Raw genomic sequence first — 22,751 nt, forward strand, 5'->3', positions numbered from 1 at the left:
TCACCAAGATTCTTCAGTTTTGTGAAATTGGTTTTATTTAATCCAGCCCTCTCTATCTTTCTTAAGGGGCAATTTATAGCTTTGTGTTTTTCATGCACATAACTTTTGTATTTAAGCCAAGCCCCCCGATCCCGGATAGTTATGTTGGTGGACAAGGCAGGTATTATTGCCTTATGAGGGGATTACTGGGATGTTACTGATATGTTACAGTGACTGCCAGTAACTAAAGATTTGGATGGTTCCAGCCGTATACTTGGCATTTTTCTGGAGCTGATGTTTTCCTTTAGCCCCCTGCCTGTAGTTGTCATCGTTTCTAGGTAAGCCTGTCACAACCCTATCTGAACATTAAAATCTTCTGGAAGAGTTGAAAAATACCCAGTGTCTGAGTCCCACTCTAGTGAAATCAGAACCTGTGGAGGGGACAACAGGCACTGGTCTCTTCATGAGTTCTCCAGCGTTCAGGCAGTGTTGAGAACCACTGGCACGGTCCTCGTCCTGTGACCCCGGGGCTTAGGAGTACCTGTGTGGGGGCCGGCTTGGTCTGCCCTCTCTCTTCCCCACCCCCAGGTTGAACTCGATGCTACCCACTGCTTCACTGGCCTCTGGATGATTCAACCATGTTACCAGGGGCGGGACCAGGTCGGTGGGAGTGAGGCCTCTGGAGCACAGGTCCTTCGTGCCTTTCTTGCCTCACCCTCATCCTGGGCCTGAGATCGTTTGCTCTTAACAGAAACTTGCGTTTGATTGCCCTGGATATGAAACCATTGACGTATTTTCTCTTCTCCATCTAAGCCTCCCTGTCATTGCCCCCTTTTGGGAATCCTGTTTAGTGAATACCACTTTAAGGAAATAAGAGTTGTCTTTCTAAACTGCCTTCAGAGCCAGCACCAAGCCATAATTAAACTATTTTCTTCCCTTTAGAGGTACAGTTGCTTAAAAAAAAATTATTTTATCCTGAGTAATTTGCTTCCCCCATTCCCTAATGCAAGTTCCTCCTTGAGTTTAAAAATTCTTGTTCTGTTTCTGAGAAAACACCATCATGGAGTTCTAGAGGCTTTTTTTTTTTTTTTTCCACTTTGACATCCCAAACCATCTTCTCGGTGTGGAACTATTTACTTTTCATGATGATTATATTCTATGATATCTTCCAGGTGACTATTACAGACCCCGGAAATCATGATAGGTGTCAGTTTTCTTACCTTTTGATCCTTAGTTCCAGTTGTCTACTGCCTGCACCTCCTCCACGCCTACTCAGATAAACCTGTCTGAAACTCTCCTCACTGGCTTTCCCTCTGAATTTCCTTCTAAACCTTTATGTTTCCCATCCTTATCCCTCTGGCTCACCCAACTTTCTCCCCCACTGCATCAGACCAGAATCCTGCCATCCTGCTGCTTACTCACCCCTCCAACCAGCCCAGTTCTGAGACCTTCTGAATCTCCTCTCTGAGCTGTTCCTCGTCTCCATAATCAACCCCACCTTTTTGTGACTCCCCCCGTGTCCTCCCATGTCTCTCTGTGTTTGCAAATGTTGCCTCTCTGCCAGATGAGTTCTGATTCTTGTCAGAGCATTGCACAGTCTTCCTGACCTAGCTATTGTTCACCTTCCATGGGAAGCCTCCTTTAACCTTCTAGAGAGTGAGCTCCCAATTCTGAGTTCCTCTGTCCCCTGGTGAGGGCCTCCACCATGGCTTTGGTTCTGATCACTGTAATTGTCTGTGGCTATGACTCCTTTCCATGAAATGCCAAATTCCTTGATCACAAGAGCCACTTCCTATGGATAGCTGACAGCTGTATAAAGTGTAACCAGGTGTTTAAGTGTGAGAGAGTACCATAGAGTGGGGGTCACGAGTATGGACTCTGGAGCTAATCTACCTGAAATCAAATACTTCAGTACTACTTGCTGGTTGTGTGAATCCAGGCAAGTTACTTGAACCTCTGCCACAGTTTTCTGTCTGTAAATTGATAGAGTAAGATCTACCTCATGGGACTGTTGTGAAGAGTAAGTGAATTGGGACTTCCCTGGTGGTCTAGTGGTTAGGACTTGGCCTTCCAATGCAGCGGGTGTGGGTTTGGTCCCTGGTCAGGGAGCTGAGATCCCACATGTCTTGGGGCCAGAATACCAAGACATAAAATAGAGGCGATATTGTAACATTCAATAAAGATTTTTTAAAGAGTAAGTGAACTGATAACTTTAAGGCAATTCCCAAACTAACATTCTAAAATTCTGTGAAAACACTCCCTCTTCCCTCCCCTCTAAGCAAGTGTGTAAATGAATTCAGAGATCATCTGTAATCTTAAAATCACCTGTAGCACCTAACCCAGTGTAGTGGTTAAAACAAACTGTTTCATAGGATGTTTGTAAGGATGAGTGAATGAACACATGTATAGGACTTAGGGTCTGGAAGTACTTATTTAGTAAGTGTTAGTCATTTTTATTATCATTAGTGCCATCCCCTCCAAATTCCTTCAATAGTTCTCCAATTTTAACGTAATTAATTTCAAAATCTGTTCCCCAAGACTGTGGTAGATGTACCTGAATCTCATTTATGACCAACATTAGTACCTTTGCAAATGCTATTCAGGTATATGACCCTATACTCTTTGCAGTGTTACTCTCTTTTTCATTTATGAGAATCTACCCATTCTTTAAGGCCATCTCAAATTTTAATTTCTTAATATATTTTTTGGATTTTCTAACTACAATGAGCTTCCTTCTTCTGAATGCTGTATGAATTTTATTGATATTAAAAAATAACTTTTACTACTGCTATTGCTACTGGCATTTATTGAACACTTACTATGTGCCAAGATGCTGATAAGCACAGAAGTTATTTAACTGTAGCAAGAAGAAGGTTTAAGTGGCAAAGGATTCAGACAGGGTCAGCAAGGGGGTAGGATATGGCTGTGGTTATGTCTCTACCTGTGTCTAGGATGTTATTTTCCTAGATAGCAGAATAGGACCATTTGTTTTTGTCTTCACAGGAATTGTGCCTTTCCTCATTTTAGTAATACTTCTAGTATAGAAATAATTTTTTAAATTATTTTTTCGATTTCAATTTTTTTCAAAAATAATAATTTGAAATCTAATTAGAAACCCGTGTGTATGTGTGTGTGTTAGTCACTCAGTTGTGTCTGACTCTTTGTGACACTATGGACTGTAGCTTGCCAAGCTTCTCTGTCCATGGAATTCTCTAGGCAAGAATACTGGAGTGGGTTGCCATTCCTTTCTCTAGGAGATCTTTGCAACCAAGGGATGGAACCCAGGTCTCCTGATTGCAGGCAGATTCTTTACTGTCTGAGCCACCAGGGAAGCCCATAAAACTCATATATAAGTTTTACTGAATCTTAGCATTAGAGAGAGCATGATACACTTTTTCTTTGACTGAGACATGTTCTCTGTCAACAGGAAGGGCACTGTCAATGCTTTCCAAAACACAAAAGTACAAAACAAGGACTCTTCTTGATGCCAGAAATCAGCCATTAGTATATCTACTTGCATTTGTTCTTATTACGTTGTTGATCTGTGCAAAACGTGTTGTCCCTTCCTGGGATGAACCGTCCTTATTTATACACTCAAAGCGTAATAATGAGCTGGGTGGTTATTGAGTGTCACTAGTGGAGCAGTTTGGAAATCAGAGCATCTCCAAAGGATGTGTAGATTGCCCGAGGAATTTGACTGCCCCCACCGCTGAAATGGAGAATACCTTCTCCTTGGAATCACTGCGAATGCTTTTCAGCCTGTGGGGAATGTTCAGCATGTGGACACCTGGGTATATTTATAGACCTTTTCTGGATTGGCTGGTGTGCCAGATGCCCACTTCAGCTGCTAGCCTTACTCTCTGCTCAGGAAGGCTGACCTGAATCAGCGAGTTTCTTAACCTTCTGGTTCTAGTCGTGTTTGGCCAGGGAGAAGCACCAGTGAGAGAGTACGGGGAGGGCGGGCGGGAAGCGATTGGGGTATCACTTTCTGGCCTCCTTCCTGCGCTGGTGCCTTTGCCACAGCTCCGGGGGGTGTGCAGTTTCCTTTCTGCATACCTCTCTGGCTGTAGACTACCTCTCCCTCCTCCTCGTGTGTTGAAGCCTAGGAGTGGTAACAGCCCTAGGACCACTAGGCTTATGGTCTCCTTTACCTTGATGACATCTTTGTAAATAGTCCCTCTATCAGACTTTCCTAAAATCCCCCAATTTAGGTATGCTACCTCTTGACTAGATATTGACTGATAACCCACTGTTGCTGTGTCTACATCTCTAAAAGTAATTTAGCCTCTAAGGCCTATGAGACAACAGAAGGCATCAGGTATAGCCATGAAAGAAAGAAAGTGAAGTCGCTTGGTCATTTCCGACTCTTTGCAACCACATGGACTGTGTGTAGCCCGCTAGGCTCCCCTGTCCATGGGATTTTCCAGGCAAGAATACTGGAGTTTGGCATTTCCTTCTCCAGGTGTAGCAAGGACATCTTTCCAAATCTATGACAAGTTCTAATTTGAGGGTCTACAAAGGTTCTCAAGGAAGGACTCTGACTGAGGGAGAAATTTCTCATGTGGTCCCATTGTTACTTCCTAGAATTGGACCCCAAACAAAAATACTGGTGAATTCTTGAGATCTGTCAATGCAAATTCATGTTTACTTGAGAGGCTGCAAATTTATTACAGCAGGCTTGAGCAGAAAATATTTGTCTACAGTGAAAAACTGGAAGCCAACAGTGCGTGATTAGAGAACGGAAAATGTCATTTTTTAAATTGAGGAAGATGGATGTAAAGTGGAAGATTCTGTTCTGGCCCTAATTATGTGGCTGGGTCTTCCTGGACTCTCGGTCTAATCGGCATCGATACAAAAATTACACAGCAATCTAGAAGCTTAAAAAAAAAAAAAGAAAAATGGCAGTAATTAAATGACAAAAACTATATTCAAATAAAATTAAGGGTTTGACTTAAAGCTATGGGGGGCATCTCCTTTTGTTTCTTCTGCATTTAAAGGAAAAGGAAACAAAAAGAGCTTTCTGGAAGGGCTCCTCAGCACTTGTAGCCCTCACCCTCAGGAGTTTGCTGGTCCAAAGTCCCCTCTGCATGCAGCTTGTCCATTGTATGACTTTGGGTTCTATTCCTGTGCTTCATGGAAAAGCCCTGGAGAAGGGGGCCCGAGAGCCAAAAGAAGAAACTCAGTTTAGTTGTTCGGGTTATCCATCATGCGCTCAGTCACTCAGTCGTGTCTGACTCTCTGTGCCCCCATGGACCGTAGCCTGCCAGGCTTCTCTGTCCATGGGATTCCCCAGGAAAGAATACTGGAATGGGTTGCCATTTCCTCCTCCAGGGCATCTTCCAAACTCAGGGATCAAACCGAAGTCTCTTGTGTCTGCTGTATTGACAGGCAGATTCTTTACCATTAGCACCACCTGGGAAGCCCTTTATTCACCATATCAAGAGGTTAAATGTTTATTCTTTAAGTGGAAGAATTATTTAATGGAATGAAATAATTTAATGATTTAAATGGAAGTTTTTATAATAATGATTTTTAAAAACAGAAATATTTTAGATACACAAAAAGCACCCATATCTATACCCACCTATATTTAATAAACACAGATATCTTGCTATGTTGTTTCATTTTTGAACGTAAAGCCTTTTGGATGCAGTTGAAGCTTCCACTGCAGTCTTCAGCCTCCCCATCTCTCCTACTGTCTCCAGAGGTGACCACCGTGTCAACGTCAACATTTTTCCTTCTGTTTTCATACTTTGACTACATAGGCGTGGGTTTAGAAATAGTGTACATAGTCGTGCTATTTGTGTGCTTTTAAAATCTAAATAAATTGTGTTTCCTTATGTTTTCAGGAATTATCTTTATTGAGACAGGTACCTGTACATCATTCATTTTAAATGCTGTGGACTCTTTCATTACATGAGTATATACTGTGGTTTATTTCTCTTTTTCCTATTGATAAATATTTAGAATGTTTGCCTTTCTACCATTACAGACAACGTTTGATGAGCATCCTTGTAAATAGTGTCTTGTGTACATCTGCAAGACCTTCTCAAGGATGTAGACTTAGGGAAAAAATGTTGGGCTGTATGTCAAGTACACCGTCAGCCTCCCTGACCATTACTGTATCCTCTCCTGCGTGGCTGGACAATATGCGTGCGTAATGCAGGACCTGACAATTTTCATTTTCCCCTGCCCCATCTCATATTTTATATAATCAAACTTTTAAAATTTACTATCATAGTGGTTTTATTTTCATTACCCTGATTACTAGTGAGGCTGGGTTTTCTCTCAGATGTTTATTGGTACTTCAAGTAATCTCTTTCTAAATAATCCATTCCTTTCCTCTTGCCCCTTTTTTTTCCCTGGATTTTTTGTCTTTTCCAAACTAATTTGTATGGGGTTTTAATGTCTGAGTTGCATCCTTAGGCAGTTACTATGTATCAGATAACTGTCTTAGTGGAAAGTTTCAGATTCTGTACTCTAAGCAGCAAGCATCACCTTATACCTATTGTAAATGACACATTATTCCAGGTTGACTCCAGGCTTTGTCAACACGAAGAAGCAGACCTGTCCTGGTGAATATAATAGTAAAGCTAGTCACAGCCCTTTGGGGATGAGGGCCTGAGTTATTGGAGAGAAAGCTTGGGAAGATCTAAGAGCAGGAAATTAGGAACCTGTTGGAGAGTGGGTCAAAGCTCATATAGCTGGGAGAAGCCTGGAAACTGGCAGAAGCAGAGCGGTTTCTACGGAAAGGTAAGTGGTAGGAGTGCTGTAAGCTCTGTGATGGGGAGGGTGCCTCCCCGGTGGGAGGACGTCTCACGGCTATGGAACTCAGAGAAAGGAGGCATCCTAACTGCTGACTGGCAGCCCAGTTCACCGCATGTCAACCTGGGTGGGTGGCAAGGAGAGAAATCAACAGGAATTCAAGAAGAAAATCCTCATAGGCTGCTGCCCTTCCCCACTATCAGAGCCCTGAAGGGCTTTACCATGATCAGCCAGCGAGGATGGCCTGGGCCAGGCTACACTGCAGAGTGTGAAAACGCAGAAGGGGTAGGAAACTGGAGCTCTGATCTGTCACCAAATTGTAACTTGACTTCTGATAGTCACGGTTTATTTTATGCTGCCTCCAACTTCTAGCCAGCAAATTACAAAATCACATGGTTTGCATTATACCTTCTTTGCTTTCCCTTCCTGTCCATGTTAATAGAGGTGGGATGAGTAGCAAAACGACCCTCAAGCAGGTGGCAGCAGGTAAAAGGAAATCCTATGTGTGTGGCTGGCTGGCCGCTGAACGAGGGACTGATGATGACGGCCCTGTCGTCCTCCCTGCGTGCATGGACCTGCGTGTTACCACCCAGGAAGGTAGGGAAAGGCCGAAAAGCTATTAAATGCTAAATTCCCCCATCTCTTGGTTTCTAGCTATGTCAGGGCCAGAGAGATAAAGCTGCTTGGTAAGCCTGTTTTTGCTTGGGTGGTGAACCAGTGTCTCATAAATCAACCAAGTGGGGGAACTGAATCAACCCCCGAGTCTAGGGCACAATTAGCTACCTTAGAGAAGGAATTCAGGGATACCCCTGTCCTGCCTGCTCAAGTTCAGTGCAGCCTTTCCTTGTAAAGCCAGACAGTAATCTTTGTGGTGTTTTTTGGTCTTCTTGCTAATACAGATGAGGGTTGGTGGTCTCATCTGAGTGTAGACTGCCCAGCAGTGAAATATATTGTGCACCAGACTTGGTAAGGCTTGCTGTGAACATGTAAATGAGGGTGCTAGGACAGAAATAAGTAGACTAGTCCTGCAGTATTGATGAATTCTGGAGACTTACTTCCTTCAGTTCTGTTTCATTCAGCAAAGTCTCTGTTCTCTTAACTTTCGCCTTCATGGTCCATCAGAACCAACTCCACGTGTCCTTGAAGCAGATTTAGAAAACGAAGGCAGGTTAGAAAATTCCAAGTTTTCTTTTTGGCAGCATCAAGTGGCTATTATCCCAGAGCCAAGCAATGTTGCCAGAGACTATTTTTTTTTTTTAAATCAACAGATGAGGGAGAATCAAACCGTCTAGTGTTACAGACTGCCAGGGAGTGAATTAGCATGCCGGGGGAAGTCTCCCGCCCCTTCCAACTAAGGAATAACAGACAAACAAAATCGTGGGTTAACATGAAATTTCAAACAAAGCAAATGTCTCACTCACCCTTGACATTCATCTTTACAATTCTATTAAGAGGTTTTTCATAAGAGTAGATTATTGGGATTCCAAAAATGAACTGACAGTCATCACTACGTAGTTTCTTTCTAAGGATATTATTTGTGCAGTCTCTGGAGTTTCTCCTTTATTGCGACTTTAAGCAAAATTTTCTTTTATGAGGGCTGTGCTCCAAATTATCATGGGCTCTTAAATAACAGCAGTTGTAAGTTCTCTACAGCCACTTCTCCCACCTGTTTTGCTTTATTTTTTAATTTACTTTATTGAAGTATAGTTGATTTATAGTGTGTCAGTTTCTCTTGTACATCAAATTGACTCAGTTATATATACACACACAAACATTCCTTTTCATATTTTTCATTACGATTTATCAATATCCATATTATAAGGGACCCAACTTTCTCTTATGTTTCCAATTATGCTCTTTTTAAACTTTTATATTGGAGTATAACAGTTTAACAATATTGTGATAGTTTCAGGTAGACAGCAAAGGGACTCAGCCATACATAACATTAGGCAGAGTTCCCTGTGCTATACAGTAGGTACTTGTTGGTTATCTACTTTAAATATAGCAGTGTGTGCATGTCGATCCCAAACTCTACAACTATCCCTCCTCCCTATCCTTCCCCCATGGAGGCAATAAATTCATTCTGTGAGTCTGTTTTCTGAATCAGTTCATTTGTACAATTTCTTTTTAGATAGTGCATATAAGGGGTGTCATGTGAAATTTTCTCCTCTGACCAACTTCACTCAGGGGAAAAAAAAAAGGATGTTTTAAAGTAAATTTTATCTAACATTTCCAAATCTGTTCCCAGTCATATCCTGATCACCTAGTTATCCGTGTGCTTGGAAAATGCTTCTCTTCAACAGAGTAGTTTTGCTGCTTTCTCTAGAACTGTATAGAGAAGCTTAGCCCCTTAGATAAAAAGTAAGGACCATCTCCTTCCTGTGTGGGAGAAGAATGCAGGCTGTCTGGTCAGATGTGCATATGGAAAGGCTCCTTGCCCTGCTCAGTGGTTCTGCAGCCTAGTTACACGTTGAGTTACTGCAGGAACTCTGAAAAATTAATCATACTCCCATCATACCACACGCTAATTCAGTCAAGAGCACAAGGTGAAGTCTCTGGACTGGCAGCACCTGGGAACTTGTCAGAACTGTGGGTCCCAGTCCTGCTGAATCAGACATGCTCAACACGTGGGGCCCAGGATCTGTGACTTAATAAGCGCTCCCAGTGGTTCTGATCTCATTCAGGTTTGAGGGGAAATACCTCTGCAGTTCATATTTTTAAAATATAACTCTAGATGACTCCAATGTGCAGCCAGGGTTGAAAATTTTAGGTATTTCCTTCCAATTGTATTCATTGTGCTACGACATTTTGTATAAGGGACTTGAGCTCCTCAGGTTTTCATATCCACAGGATCTCCTGTAGATAACAGAGGGAAGTTGTATTTACTTCTGTTTGATCGCAACTACACAAAAGCCAACTGCCTGTTTGGTTTCTGATCCTTTAGATCAGTCATAGCCAAGAGAGTTCTGGTTTTATATGCCTTGGCTCTAAAAAGCTCAGTCTAAAGTTTGTCTTATCTCCTGGACCTACCCCTTTGACAGAGATGAAAGATCATAGCAGAGTACCAAGAAGTATTGCAAGATCCTTGAAGAAATGCAAAAGCACACATTGTTTATTAGGCACAATAGTGTTAATTGTGACTTCTTTTTATGTTGACAATGTTCAAAATCTCAAGATCTTTTAGGGTTGTTTTGTTTGCAGTGAATCTGAATGACTTCCTGACTGCTATTCACCTAATAAAATCTCAGACTCCATGTCATTGAACTTGAAGTCTGATTGATATGCAGTCTTAGAACTCTAAATAGGAAGCGTTGTCCATGAAAACATTTCCTCCTCTCAACTCAGGGTTCTCACAGTTTTCATCCTCTCCCTCCTCCTTTCCATCAACCCTCCCGACACTATGTTGTTCTTCCTTTTAAACAAATGACTCTTAGGAAACTACAGTCCCCCTTCTGAAGCGCCTAGGACCAGCTATGTTTTTTGAAGTTCATACTCTTCAGTTTTAAAGGAGTAAAGTAGTGTGCGTACTGTATATTAAGGTCTGAAGCAAATGGTGTAGGTATTCAGACTAAAGAGATTAGGGACTATATATAACATCAGGATGGTCTTGTTTTTGTTTAGTCGCTAAGTCGTGTTCAACTCTTTGGCAACCCCATGGACTGTAGCCCACCGGGCTCCTCTGTCCATGGGATTTCCCATGCAGGAACACTGGAGTGGGTTGCCATTTCCTTCTCCAGGGGATCTTCCCAACCCAGGGATCGAACCCTGTATTGGCAGGTGCATTCCTTACCACTGAGCTGCCTGGGAAGCCCCTCGGGATGGTTCGGTTTAGGTTTTATGAATTGAAAACCAAGCAAACGAAAACCTTGTGGGCCTCCGGAGCTATTTGTGTTTCAGATACTGAATGCACGATTGTAGGCAGTATTCCATTCTTGAACCAGGAGGCAAACCAGCCCCAGCAGGACTGAAAAGGCCCAGGATCTTAAAAACAAATTTAAAACATCTTGTTTATAATAAGTTTAGATGGTTGACATTTAAGGACAGAACTTATGAATATGTAGCTTTGAATGTTAGTGCCTAGATCTGTAATTAAAGCAGCCAGGCTTAAACCGTATTTTTCAGTGAGATGACAGTCTGGAAAGATCACATTGCCCCTAAACAAATGGTGCTGGGACAGTGGCGAACCATGTGGAGATGGAATGAAGCTGGAACCCCACTCTCTTCTTAATTGTTGGGTGGGCCAAGAAGTTCAGTCAGGTTTTTCCATACAGTGTTACGGAAAAACGCAAACTTTCTGATCAACCCAGTGCAACTCATCCCAGATGGACTGAGCCATAAGCATTCAAAAAATAAGAGTGACTATTTTTACAATGCCAGAGTGGAGAGGACTTTTCAAATATAATGAAAAATCCCCAAAGTTGTAAGAGGTAAGAACTGTAATATTTGCATAAATATCAATGATTTCTTTAGGGCAAAATCATTATAAAAAAGCCAAAAGTGACCCAAAAAAGGATTTGTAACACATGCTAGACACACGTGCCTAAGAAATGTGTTTATAAATCGATAAGGCCATCAACCTACCTAAAAAATGAGCACATAAGCAAGCCCCAGACAAAAAGAATTACAAATGTCCTTGAAACATGACATGATTCTCCACCTCATATTCCATTAAATAAGACTGTGAAAAGCAATCAGTTGTCAGACTGGCAAGGTTCATTCTGTTTGGTGACTTTGTTTTAGGACTACCCTGCAAATTCTACTCACACAAATGCGTGAAGATACACGTACAAGAATTTTCAGAGCCACATTGAATAGATTAAGTATTGGAAGCAACCTAACTGTCCTTCAGTGGCAGATTGGTTAAATAAATGAAAATGCACCCCCAGGCCGGAGTATTCTGTGAATGTTAGACGAGAGAAATCTACATGTGCTGATGTGGAAAGGGGCCCACTGCGCCTGGATCAGTTGCAGAATAAAGTGTGGAGGGTGATTCTGTCCATGTGAATGTTGGTGTAAGCACAGAATGTGTCTGGGATCATGCACAACATCCCTCATAGCGGGAAGGTTCACCCCAGGGAAGGTGAACACAGAGGAGTGCTTAATACAGTCTTCTGAACCCTTTGACTTATCTATGATAAGCATATATGAAATCAGTGATACGGTATTAAAAACTTTTAAAATCTGGGCACCCTTCTTGCAAATCAAAGATGGTCTGAAATCAGTCTTGGTTTGGTAAACTTACAGCTGGGCATAGAAGGAGGTGGGGTTGAGGGATTTAATACTGTGTTTTTGCAAAGATGCCTTATCATCCATTTACAAGATTGCTTTCTTACACAGATTTCTTACAGTAACGTTAGTGAGTGAGTTGGAGCCGTTTGCAAAGGTGTCTCAGACTGAGCACAGTGACCTAACCCCAAAGGGACTTCACAGAGTTCAGATTTCTTGCCTGAGGAGTGTTCTTCCTTTCACTCTCTACAGCACACTCTGTGTTCCACAGTGTGTCAGGACCAGAGGGAAGCTATGGACAGAATTCTGTCTCCGTGTCCAGGAAGGCCTACACAAGCCTGCTGCTGGGTTGGAGGCTGTGCCCAAGTCGAGCCCTTGGTCTTCCCCACCCTGCACAGCTTCTTGGGGTGCACAGGCTGTGGGGGTTCCCGTCAGGCCTACTTGCCTAAGCCCTCTTCAAGGAACTTTTACCAGTTACCTACAAGGACATGATGAAGAAGTTTGAAGCCAAAATCAAGGTTATGCAAGAGAGTAAAAATAGAGATGCCAGCTCTGAGGCCCTGCTAGCTTTTCCCCTGACAGTGTGGGGAGAACACAGGGCACCGAAGGGCACTCATAATGCCAAGCTGTCCTCCCGTAGCCCACCAGTGCTCCGGCGACAGACTCAGAACACGCCTTAAAGCACACCACGATTGGTTCCTTACCTGCCAGACCCTTGGCCCAGAGAGAGCCAGTGGGCTTGACACTGGGAGTGACACCTGAGTGGAGGCCCCTTTCCCTGTCCTAGCCTATCGTCCAGTGGCTACTAAGTTTGGGGCTACGCAGATTTTCTTGTCATCCTCTGTAATTTTACATCCTTTTTTGGTGGTGGGAAGCTACTAAAACCCATTTTAAGCTTTAGCACGGAAGTTGGGTTTCTATTAGTAGAAGCCAGTTGCACTGTTCACAAAATGATTGATGAATCAAGAGGGGTTCTACTGCAGAAATAAAAGCCATGTTGTTTTTTTTCTAATCACTGGGATTTGCGTCACTTGCTTCCTAGCAATCCATCTGATTTACTATGACGTCTTCATGACTCCGAATTTAGAATATTTATCTGAGAACTTTGCTTCAGTCTCTTAGCAGGCTACCTCGTGACAAGGTACAGAGAAGTGGATGCTGTCTGTTTTGGGTGTGCTCACGCAACAGTCATTTCTGAGATCCATACAAAGGGAAAACATAGCGATAAGATACGAAACCCTTAATTACTCTAATGTATGTATGAAGCTCTATCCTCACAGCACCTCCTTCCTCCCCAACCTCTCTTAACTCCTCGGCGCGATCCGCTAGCTGAAGCATCCAGCCCATCGCAGCTCACTTAAACGGCTGCAGGAAATTTGTTTTACAAGGCTGGTTTTAACTGAACTACCTGCTGTGCGGCACATTGCTACTGTTTGTGAAATGAATGATGGGAAAGGCAAGTCTGTGATTTCATTTGTTCAGACCGATTACTCACACGTTGCACACGGTATCATTTGCTTGTCACTTAATGACTGACCAGCCTGCCTGAATCATTAGTGCTGCGGCGCAGTGAAAGGAAGACCTCGGCATAATGAGGCGCTGAAGGAAGTGGAGTGCTGTTTTACCTAAAAGAAATGGTGTGCAGAAATCCAGCACAGCTGCAGGTGTTCCGATGACAATGTGGGAAGCAGTTAGCTTCCAATTTAGCAGAAAATTAAGAGCGAAAAAACTGTTATTTGTGAGAGAAGATACTCATGGCAGGCAATCATCCTCGCTCTGCGTCCACAAGATGAGCTTTCAGCTGTCTTTGTCGTGACTTAAAACAATTGGTATCTTGGGCTGCATTCAACACCAGATTGGTGCTTATTATCTGCAGTTTATTCTTTCTTGGGATATTTTGTTTTTTTTCCCCCCCTCTATTTTATGGTTAATTTGCTTGCTTGAATGTAAAGCCATTTAAGCTGAAAAATCTGGATTGTGGCTGATCATTGTGCCAGGGCTCTGAGCTGTATGATACAAGATAATTGGCAATTTTCAAATTCATAATCCATTTTGTTTCACTCGTTCCCCCCATCCCCCCCTCCCCCGGGTCCCTTCTGCTAGCTTCTCTGCCCTGTTCTTCAGCATAATCTTTGAAATGGGTAACAGAAGGAAGGTGGGGGGACTAGATTCCTCCACTCAGGACCTGAGGCTCCTGAGACTCACCTTTGGGAAAATGAAAGACCAGTGCTCCATAATGCAAACCTGTCCACCTCTGGGAAAGCAGTCTCTCCAAAGCAGATAGATACTTCCCCGTGAAAAGACTGAATTCCATTTGGAACCACAGTTCCAAGTTCTGTTGGTAGGGTAATAAAAAGATTTTGGCTTCACTCGAGGGTCTGCTGTTTGAGGCAGACAAGAAAACCCCGACATTCTATAAACCAGCTGCCAGTCTCCCGTTTGATGGTGGTCCAATGGCTAGATCTGACAGAGCGTATTCTAGTCCTTTTATCCCTTGCTGTGTCAGCCAAGGTGACACTATTAATAGATGAAGATGCCCAATCTCTTCACTGGTTAGGCAGCTCTAATATATAGCATATCATATGAGTGTTACCTTTTGCTATGTCAAGGTGATGGTAGATAAAGCTGCCCAAACCTATGTCCATTGATAAGTCTAGCCCACAGGATTTCATCCCAGTAGAGTAAGCCCTTCGTGTTTCTTTCTTTTCTATTTTCCTGTCAGAGCAGTGTCATCAGAGTTGACTCTTTCAGTCAAGTTATTCCTGAGCAACAAAGTTCCCCTCAGGAGATGTCTTTAGAGATGTGGCAGTATGTTCTGGTTCCTCCGTGACCTCAGGCCAGTGGAGTATCGTGTCTTAGCAGCAGTATTTGTAAGGGTGGTGACAGAGGCGTGTTCAACAGACAAGGGGTCTGTGAACAGTAGTCCTGCTGCTTCAGCTAAAGAGAACATGGAGATTCTCTCCCTGTCAAAGGAGGGACTCTTCAATGATATATGTACGTTTTTAAATTTTTTACAGTGGCCAGCCCTTCTTTACCTGAAAGCAGGAGAAGAGCACCCTTGCCACTTTCCTTCTCTTTATTAATTACAAGTCATTTATTTTCCTGTTCTGTCGCTCTGATGTTTGGGCATACTTGCTCGCAGCTCCAGTTAAGAACTGTAAAACATTATGTTTCCCCGTTTTGTAATAATTTTCCACTTGAATCGTAATGTTGTTTTTCAGGTACATTTGTGTGAACTAGCAGAAGGAAAATACAAGAGAAAAAAATAGAGAGCCTGAACGTGGTGAGCAATCGTAGATCAAACAAGCATCAGATTAGTAGCCAGAGGGGAAAAAACAACCAGAGAGAGGGGATAAAAGGCTTTCGGCCCTCAAATGCTGTTTGGTGTTTATCCTTCATTGCGCTATCTGTCTTCAGGCTTTCACCTTCCTCTCCAGCTCAGATATCGCATTCCCTTTCACCATAGCTGTGTTTGTTGTTCGAAGTGCTGGCAAGCCTACATTTCCAGTTTCTGCACCGCTTTCCGTGGTGGAACCTGGGTACTCAGGCACTCCGCACCCGTGTGTGCTGCTTCCTCGCACGGATCCTGTCCTGTCACAGCTGGCCCGAGCAGACCCTCAGCCACGCTCTATTTCCATGCCCACTAATAGTCACCCAGCCTCCTGTTCTGCCAATTTGGTGCATAATATTTTCATTTTCTCTATATACATTTTCCAATACTCTTGTCAGTTTGCAGCATCTACTTCATTAAGCTTCTCCTCCCTCCGGTTGAACAGCCAGCAGCAGTGAAGGAGCCTTTGTGAGGTCGAGGGGGGATTGGTCTTGTTTTCTCCACACACTCGCGGACCTGCCAAAGCAGCAGGATTTACTGCCTGTCACCCAGCTTGCCTGGAGGATGCTCCTTGTCCCCATTTGTCACGCGGTTCCGTTGCTCACCAGGCGCTCGGGCTTGTAAACTGATTTCTGAAAATGTGAAAGGATTATCCTCGCTCATAAAATGCAAAATTTGCTTAACTGCCTGCCGCAGCATTTGTTTTTCAAGAGAGGCTGATTTGAATTACAAAGTAAGGTTGCTGTGGTGTGGAGACAGAGTGATGATGGCCACCAGCAGGCCGGCCCCTCCTTCGGGGAAAGCCAGACAGCGAGGAGCTTCATGAAAAACACAGAGAGGAAGCTAGTGTGTTGCCTTACCTAGGATTCTACACTGCAAAGCAAAGCAGTGGATAAAGCGTCTATTTCTTTTTCATTTAAAGATTCTTGGTCCTGTTTGGTCTTCCTAAAGGGCATGCAAACAGAGCGTTTGAAAAGAATTGCACTCCAGTCCCTGTTTAACTTTTATTAAGTAATTACAGATTCTAAATAGAATCCACAGATCTGGACCAAGGATAGTATCTCCATATTCAGTAAGTCCAGCAACAACTTCCTAAATATGCATGTGAAAGCTTTCTTGTCTGTCATCAGTTACCAAATCTCACAGGGAATCTATTTTTATACTCAACCCAGACTTCAACCAACTCCCACAAACTGCGTTGAGTGTGACATTTATAACAGACTCCAGATAGCAATATATTTTTATAAAACCATCAGCCAGCACCCCCACCCCAACAAACTGTTCCCTTATTAAATCTGTATCTTTCAAAGAACACCCTTTAGGACTAGCAATAAAATAAAAGGCCATGAGCTGGGGGATCTTCCTTTTTATCACCCTTCCTTCAGGGCCAACTTAGAAAGGCTGACTCACCCTCTCTCCCTGAAGATTTCCTGGCAACAGTGATTGTGTCTTATTTAGAATCTATAAACCAAGGACCTGTGCTGGTGATTGGTACATTGTAGGTGCTCAGTAAATAGGAGTCTGAGTAAATGGATGAAGGGTATGGTGTGGGGGCCATTTATTTCTTCCTCATTTTCAATGGATACTCTCAACTCAGTTCACTCAAGGCAATCAGTAAAATCCTAAATTTATGAAAGGATAGGGTAGATCTTTCTGGTGAGAAGTGAACTTTTGTTGCGGGAGTATGAAAATATAAAGTTAAAAGATTGATACAAGGGGATATGAAAGAGAATGTTCAGGTGTAGTCTCATGGATGAAATAAATCAGATATAGAAATGGAAGTGGGAAACAAGGATGTTAAGCAATCAGCTGAGCTAAATGTCCATCCATCGTCTTTAGAGGAGAGAGGAGGAAAACTGATTTTAGCAACTGAAAATGAGGCATCTCAGGATCAGGCTTCCCTTTTCATTTCAGGATCCCCTACTGAGTCAGGGGATGTTTCCTTCTTCCTGTTTCTCTTTTATTCTTGTCTTCACTCATTAGGTAAGCTATGCCCCTAGGCTGCTACATTCCTGTTCACAGAGGGAAATAAGGCAGGACAACAGAAAATTCTGTCCTGTCACCGAAGAAATTAAACAGTGTCGATCAGGAAAAGGAGCTGGGGATATAGAAACACAGAACTAGTCTAGGTAATATGATCCAAAGCCTCCTCAGAGCCCCATTTTGACGATGTCTGACCATTAGTTATTCTTTTTCTCTAGCTTCCACAATACGAAAGTCAATTTTTGTCCCATCCTCTTCACTGGTCTCATTTTTTAAAAAACAGTCTTTTTTTTTTTTTTTTAATTATTGGACTATAGTTGATTTACAGTGGTGTTAGTTTCAGCAAAATCAGCAGTTATACACACACACACACACACATATATGCACATATGCATTCTTCTTCAGATTCTTTTCTCACATAGGTTACCACAGAACATTGAGTTCCCTGTGCTATACATTAGGTCCTTGTTGATTATCTGTCTTGTATATTGTATTGTGTATATGTTAATCCCAAGCTTCTGATTTCTCCCTCCCCCCATATTTCCTGTTTGGTAACCGTGTTTGTTTTTGATATCTGCACATCTGTTTCTGTTTGGTAAATGGGTTCATTTGTGCCATTTTTTAAAAAATCCACGCATGTGATATAATATGCTATTTGTCTTTCTGTGTCTAACTTCACTTGGTATGATAATTTCTAGGTCCATCCATGTTGCAGCAAGTGGCATTATTTCATTCTTTATTATGGCTGAGTAGTAGTCCATTTCATATACCCCACATCTTTATCCATTCTTCTGTCAATGGATCTTTAGGTTGGTTAATGTTTTGGCTGTTGTAAATAGTGAACATTGGGGTCCATCTTTTCAAGTGATGGTTTTTAGGGTTTTTAAGGAACCTCTGTGCTTGTCTCCTCTTCAGTCCCTTTCAGTGGTGCTCTGCTGACTGTCAGAGCAGCCTCGCCTCTCATTTGGAGGTCCGGTGTTCTCTGCCCTTCTGGGCTGGCTCCTTCCGGGTGCTGTCTTCACGGTCTGCGAGGTGCAGCTCTGTGCGTCCCTGCTGCCGTCAGTGGTGCCACTCTCATCCCGGCGCCCTACACGTGCAATTATGTAATTACCTGCACTTCCCTCGCACCTTTTCCCCCATCAACTAATCAGTCTGGCCAAGCGATATTGTCAGATCACTGTAAAAATCTTTTCCATTTTTCTCCATTTTTGCTGTCACTATCTCAGTTTAGAAATTTAGCTTTATATCTGAAGTGCTATTTTAGCTGAGGCTGTTCTCATCACCAACACTACTCCTCACAAACATGTACACATACATACTCACCTTCACCTTCTCATGTATCTGACTTGCAGTTGTCAGGTTAATTAGTGGAAAAACTTCATTTCCAATAAACTTGCCTCCTTAACAGATAAAAATAGTTTCCTAATTGAGAGAACACCATAGATTTTATGTAACTCTACTACTGTCTCCAGTGGCTCAGAGGTTAACGCATCTGCCTGGAATGCGGGAGACCCAGGTTTGATCCCTGGGTCAGGAAGATCCCCTGGAGAAGGAAATGGCAACCCACTCCAGTACTCTTGCCTGGAGAATCCCATGGAGGGAAGAGCCTGGTAGGCTACTAGTCCACGGGGTCGCAAAGAGTTGGACACGACTGAGCGACTTCGCTTTCACTACTATCTCTCAATATAAACCTAAGTGTGACAATTTTTTTTATACCTTAATACCAAGAGTATTACTTTCTATAGTTTGGAATGCAACTAAGAGAACTACCTATAGGTTTGAAAATCACTTCTCTCTTTAGAATTCAAGGATCTCCCAACTCCAACTTTGTTTATCTGAAAAATGTTTTTGTCCACACTTAATTCTTTCTGAATCCCTTCAAAGAGAAAACTTTTATCCATATAGATAGTTTTCAAAGGAAAGAAGAGAAGCATAGTCAGAGGATACAGAAATTACCTAAACATTGGTATATGTTTCTTTTTACTTAGGACAAGCTTAAGTAAAGCGGTTTTACTAACACCCACATGATTTGTTCTTACAAAAGGACAGCTGATTATTTTAAAACACATTTGAGCAGAGGAATTTTGAAACTGATTTTTTTTTTTCATAGTTTTACCTGGGATGCAGGGGTGCTAGAGGTCATTTTGTTGCAGGAAGATGGACCCCCTTCCAGGGCCCGAAACCGGGCTCTTGTCTAACACTCGGAAATGAATTGTCCGAGGAGACACATGTGCTGACAAAGCAAGAGATTTTATTGGGAAAGGGCACCCGGGTGGAAAGCAGTAGGGTAAGGGAACCCAGGAGAACTGCTCTGCCGCGTGGCTCGCATTGTCCGGTTTTATGGTGATGGGATTAGTTTCCGGGTGGTCTTTGGCCAGTCATTCTAATTCAGAGTCTTTCCTGGTGGTGCACGCATTGCTCAGCCAAGATGGATGCTAGCAAGAGGGATTCTGGGAAGTGGACAGACACGTGGTGTTTCCTTTTGACCGTTCCCGGACTCTTCCGGTTGGTGGTGGCTTATTAGTTCCGTATGCCTTATCAGGATCTCCTGTCATAAAACAACTCATGCAAATGGTTACTATGGTGTCTGGCCAGGGTGGGCGGCTTCAATCAGCATGCTTCCCCTAACACTTTGGTTCATCTGAGGTCTTGGATGATTTGTAACTGTGCAAAGTCAAGTTGGGACTTGTGTTGGGAGCAGGGACAGAATTGCTAAACAGCTGTGCTTAATAAGGAGAAAAGACATTGAGGTTTCAGAAGGCTGGTCTGAGGGGAAGGGGATGAGGAAGCATCTGGGCAGGGAGAGAGGAGCTGGGCAGCTAGCCTGAAATGTGGAGTGCTATGTGGAATGGATCAGCCAAGAGAAATCCCTGGTGTCAAATGAAAGGTGAATGGAAAGACTTTCAACAGCAGGAATGACTGAACACCCTGAGAGCCCATCAGAGAGATCAACGTATTGGGCATATTCATGTAATAGAGGCGTCCATTGCAGAAAAAATGAATTAGAGCTACATAAGTTAATATGTTTTTTCCTGTGGTCATGTATGGATGTGAGAGTTGGACTGTGAAGAAGGCTGAGCGCCGAAGAATTGATGCTTTTGAACTGTGGTGTTGGAGAAGACTCTTGAGAGTCCCTTGGACTGCAAGGAGGTCCAACCAGTCCATCCTAAAGGAAATCAGTCCTGAATATTCATTGGAAGGACTGATGCTGAAGCTCCAATAAATACTTTGTCTGCCTTATGTGAAGAACTGACTTATTGGAAAAGACCCTGATGCTAGGGAAGATGGAAGGCAGGAGGAGAAGGGGATGACAGAGGATGAGATGGTTGGATGGCATCACCAACTCAATGGACATGAGTTTGAGTAAGCTCCAGGAGTTGGTGATGGACAGGGAAGCCTGGTGTGCTGCAGTCCATGGGGTCGCAAAGAGTCAGACACGACTGAGTGGCTGAACTAACTGACTGACTGATAAATGCATGGGAATAATAAATACCAAATGCAAGACAGTGGTTATGTCTGGGAGAAGGGAGTTGGAAATGTGAGTGAGGAGGGGCACACAGTGAACTTAAACTCTTGGTTAGCATCATTTCTTGAGCTGGGAAAGGGGTACATGGCATTAATTTGATTTTTAACATTTTGCTCTCCCATAAATGCTTCATCATGTATTTTTAGAATAACTTTTATTTAAATTTTGACTTATAGAAAAATTGCAAAGAAAGTAGAGAGTTCCCCTATATCCAAACATACCCAGTTTCTTCTGTTTAACATCTTACATTAGTGTGGTACATTACTTATAGTTGATGAACTAGTGTTGGTTCAGTATTTTAAGCTGATTTCCTTAGTTTTTACCTAATGTACTTTTCTGTACTAGGATCCCATCCAGGATACCATGTTACAATTAGTCATCGTATTTCCTTAGGCTCCTCTTAGCTATGATTGTTTCTCATACTTTCTTTTTTTGTGTAACTTAGAGGGTTTTGAGGGTATTGGTCAGGTATTGTGTAGAATGTCCCTCTATTGAGATTTGTCTGATGTTTGTTTTATGATTAGACTAAGATTATGCGTTTTTGGAGGGAGAAGTGAAGTGCCATGCATATCACATCGTATAAATAGTACATAACTTCTCACTATTAACGTTGAGCTTGATCACCTGGCTGGCATAGTGTCTGTCACATTTCTCCAGTGTAAAGTTACCTCTCCCCTCCTTTTTTTTTTTTTAATTACTTTCCCCTTTGGAAGGAAGACTAAAAATCTCTCCCCCAAATCCCTCCATTTTTCTTCCAGATATTAAGGCTTTACTCAAGGGCCTTCACTATATGTAGCCCCCAGGTAAGAAGTAGTGTGTTACTGTTTACTTATTTCTTCAAAACATATTTATATCAGTATGTACTCACAGATATGTATTCTATATTTTGGGTTATAATCCAATATTACTTAATTTTGTTACTGAAACTTCTCCAGTTTTGGCATTGGAAATACTTTCACTTGGCTCCTATGATTGTGTTGGATTGTGTACTTGTTTAAAAAGCATTTCCTTACCTTCTGGTACTATAAAATGCTCCAGACTCACCTTGTGTACTTCTACCTGGGTCCTAGAATCAATCATTTCTCTACAGAACCTGGGCTACTTTTATTGATTAGTGGTTATTATAAACCAAGCTGTGGGTGCTGGGTGTGCTCAGTGCTGCTGGGATGTTGGTGCTTCTAGGCCCTCTCGGTAGTCAGAGCGAGGTATAATATACCATGTATAGACATACATCTTTAAATATTGTCTATATATCACCATTTATATCTGCATTAAGCTAAACACGAGTTCATACTGATGTCTTCAATTCTGACTCATTATCGTATGAGTCACCCTATTCTCTTCCCCTTGTCTGTTAATTCTCACTCCAACATAATTAATTCGTTGTTAAGCCAATCTGGAAATTGGAATAAGAGAAAACGCTGTATGCATATGAGGAATGGGTATTAATAGTTGTTCTGCCACAGAAAGTTAATTCTGCTCATCCTCAGCCTACACAGGGAATTGAAAAACACAGTAACTGAACTGTCGTAAGACTGTAAATAGCCTGGAAGTAGAATATGTGTACATCCTATTTTAATACACAAACTATACACACACACGCAATTTTAGTTTTTCAATTTTATTTAATTGGAGGATGAAAACTTTACAGTATTGTGATGGCTTTTTCCATCCATCAGCGTGAACTGGCCATAGGTATCCGTGTGTGCCTCAGTCCTGAGCCCCCCCTCCCCCCACCCCACCCCTCCAGGCTGTCACAGGCACTGGCCCTGGGTGTTCTGCTTCGTGCACTGAGCTCGCAGCGGTCTTCCATTCTACACAGGGCAGTGTACATGTTTCAGTGCTGTTCTCTCAAGTCATCCCGCCCTCACCACCTCCCTCTGAGTCCAGAAGTCTGTTATTTACGTCTGTGTCTCCTTTGCATTGTGTAGGATTGTCAGT

The sequence above is a fragment of the Capra hircus genome, chromosome 4, assembly GCF_001704415.2.
Source record: "Capra hircus breed San Clemente chromosome 4, ASM170441v1, whole genome shotgun sequence".
Taxonomy (NCBI): domain Eukaryota; kingdom Metazoa; phylum Chordata; class Mammalia; order Artiodactyla; family Bovidae; genus Capra; species Capra hircus.